At 37.4% G+C, this 3,661-nt stretch overlaps 1 pseudogene; it reads left to right on the plus strand.

Moving 5' to 3' along the window:
• The first annotated feature begins 2,831 nt into the window (after positions 1-2,831).
• LOC149144739 (phosphoglucan phosphatase LSF1, chloroplastic-like) lies at positions 2,832-3,455 on the plus strand (annotated as a pseudogene).
• Positions 3,456-3,661: the final 206 nt, after the last annotated feature.

The raw sequence follows: 3,661 nt of genomic DNA on the forward strand, positions 1-3,661 counted from the left end.
AAAGGGGACATTTTATGGGAAATGCCTAGGCAAATGGATAAAAAGGATCCATAAAAGCGGGATGTCGTTAAAGGGAACCATATCATGAAAGAGGGCATTAAATAACCATTGAAGACATCAACAAGGGGCAGTTGATCCATGCAAATAACTCTTGGCTCGGGGGTAAAGTGGAGGAAGTGAGTTCTAGGTTGGGTGGCAGTCCTCGATTTTCCAAGTGACATTCTTTCAGCTAATCTGGTTTTCTTCAATTGCATAGGATGTTCTAGATGTTGAATCCTTACTCTCTATGGTATCATACCTTTAAGAATAGAAGTATAATTGCATGTGTTATCCTTGTTTACAAGATGATTGAATACTTATGCATGTGACAACTACTAAATATAAATTTAATCGAAGTTAAATTTATTGATTGGAGCATAGTAGGTTGTTTTTAGTATTGTGTTAAGGAGGTATGTGAAAAATGGTACCAGAGCTCTAAGTTCAAAAATTGCAGCCTACGGGCCAACCTACATGTGTAAGATTTCTTATTTACTTGAGATATGATAATATGATTATAGTATAGAATAAATGTTATGTAGGTTTTATGTGTAGATGTGCATAGCTGTTATTTATGGCTATGCATGCAACTTATTAAAGTAAATTAAGGAACATTAAGGTATTCAATCAAACACTTGAATAAGAACTTAGATATATAGGTAACCTGGTGCAGACGATTATTGCCACCATAGTAATCACACATATTAGCTTATATCCACAATCATATTTACGATAAATAGATAGATTCAAGGGTATGGTAAAGGTTACTGGATTAGTATTATTGTGAACCTACTTGAGCATGGTATAATTCCATTTAATTTTTAAGATATTAGACTCATAATGAATATGAGGGAAGATGGTTGGGTGTAAAGAACTTTTGACTTATAATAAAGACATGACTCATGCGTGTATTTACTCCATAAATCATAGAGATAAACTGAAATTCTATTGGCTCGAACCCAAGAAGTAATTTCAAGGGCACGAGCACCCAGTATATTAAGAATCACTGCAAAAAATACTCGCCTACAAAGGCTAGGATCAGTTACAAATATTCATAATATAAATGCTCCTTTCTTACCAAAGATTTTAACTAATAGTGAAGAAATTCCCCGATTTAAATCTCATCAACTAATTTCAACCTATAAAGGACATTAGTGTACTTGGTTGTAGAAATTTACTAAACCCAAAGGATGATGGATTCTTTGCTAAAAATGTGTCACAACGATTATCTAGTATGAATAATGAACATCGTGTTCCTCCCTATAGTCTCAAGACCACAAACTGGTTTAAGTAAATGGATTAAGAGTACTAACAAGTAAAAAAGTGATATACAATCCAAATGGCCCATATATACCATTGGATATTCTCTAGGGTCTACAAAGCCTTAAACACAATTGGTGAATAGAACATTCAGACAACGAGATTTGTTGTGAGCTATTTGGTTAGATGAATATAAACACCATAATTGAAAATGTTGTTGAAGTAGGTGATATACAAGTAGATAAGTTTCCCGCATTAGGAAGTACTCACAATATTTCATGTATGTCTACCTTGTATTATTTGGTAAGCATGTCTAGGTGATTCTAGATTTGGAAAATCGTGAAATAGTATGTTGGTAAGATACAATATGTTTAAAATATATATAGGACAAATGAAATCATTTATCAGTGGAGGTTGCAACCAAATATTAGCTGGTTCAAAATATGTTTAGTAAAAAGAAAACAAATCATTGTTGTTTATATGACACGATCCGTGGAAATTCTTCCATGTGGTTGACCCTGAAATCATACTCTTCTATACAGAGGGTGGCAGGGTTTCGGGACCCATGCAATATGATTTTAATTTTAGCAATGATTTAATGAAAATCAATTTAACATTCACTTCACTCTGTTGTGCTTATTGGCTCAAAGAGGTGTCATTCCACACCAAATCGATTAGCTAAGAAATCATGTGACTCCAGCAAAGACATCCACGATGATGGGGCTACCAACCTATTTCTCTATTTGATAGACATTCATGCCTTCTACAACCATTGCCTCTTCGAAAATTGCTCTCGAACTGAAGTATTGTTGGTCATATACCTCCAGAACCGTATAAAAACCCCACACCATTGAGATTTATGGCAAGCTCTATTATTACCGCTTTAGGGAGCATTTTTTATGGGTTAAATTAAAACACAACATTCCCTTTCTGATTTGGTTAACATATAAAATCCCATCTATGACTGTTGTTTCCCTTTCGATCCACACTGCCACCTTTTTACTTGCCTTATCCGTTGATCTGGAGGCGTTCGATTGCTTATTGAGTTTCCGACAAAAGCATTCAGTTGGTATAATGGTTGTCCTTATTGTCACACCCATAAAAGAATTTAATTTTTAAAGTTTTTATCCTTACTTGCATGTGGACAAGTCACATTGAGAATGTATCGTTAATATCATCTTCTCCTTGCGTGGAGGTTACGCGTACATGGTGTTTGCTTGATTGTTTAGCCACTAGATCAATTGGTATTTATTCGATATAATACTACTCGTACCCATTGAGTTTCATCTTATTCTGTATTGGAACCATATTGGGGGTCTTCTACTTTATAATTCTTCAACGGGTGGCTCATACGTACCAAAGCTAAAGCTGGCTATTAGTCTCGCGTTTTTTGAATAGGTAGCCTTGTATACACAACCTCCGTTGTAGGTTGTCTGCCTGCATATAGAAATTTGCAATTGCAGGGCAGAGACAAGTAATAAGAAATTTTGTTTCATGACATTTGGCCAATGTCACGCATAATACTGCTGCCAATCATGTTGGCTGTCAGAGCCTCACTACTTTCTCATGCCATCTCAATTCATAGAGATGGTCATAGATTCAATTCGTCTCCCCTTCTTTCATGATTCTCATCCACGTCCACTAGAAAACCAAGTTCAAAGGAAATTGAAGCCACGAGTAGGGCCACGAATGATCACACTCCTTCTATGAGGTGAATTTTATGGCACGCCGCTGCCACCACCAACGAAACAAACAACACCGTGGCATCCAGCGAGGAGGGAGTGGGACAGGGAGAGGAATCGAGATCAAATCCAACCAAGATGCAAGTAGAGGAGTATGAGGTGGTGGTGGAGAAGCCCATCGGCCTCAAGTTTTACAAGGGCCCTGATCGTGGCACTTACATTGATCTTATTGCTCCTAGCGGCAATGCTGAAAAGACCAAAATGGTTACAGTTGGTGACAAATTTATTGCTACTAGTGTTGCATTTGAGATAGAAATATGGCTTGCAGCTAGATATGGCCGCACAATGCACACTATTCGCCAATGAATTGGGCATTTACTAATGAGAATACAAAAAAAATATACACTTCTATTATGTTTGGTCCACTGTAGAGGGAGAAATAGTGAGGTGCTTCGGGCTTTTAGTAACGGAAGCTGAGGAAAGTCCCCGGGCCAACCTTAACAAAAAATGCAAGCTCAGAAGAGAAGATCTATGATTTGTAGAACATCTGGTGCTCCCAGTGGGCAAGTCTAAGACACGAGTGGAGCCTCACATTCTAGATGATGCTCGACGAAGCAGCTGGCCATGCTCACAGTGATGCCGTAGGAAACACTCGAGTCACTGGACATGTAGGCTATTTCCAT

Source organism: Pinus tabuliformis, chromosome X, assembly GCF_031772625.1.
Source record: "Pinus tabuliformis cultivar Carrire ecotype Pingquan chromosome X, CPIR1, whole genome shotgun sequence".
NCBI classification, from domain to species: Eukaryota; Viridiplantae; Streptophyta; class Pinopsida; order Pinales; family Pinaceae; genus Pinus; species Pinus tabuliformis.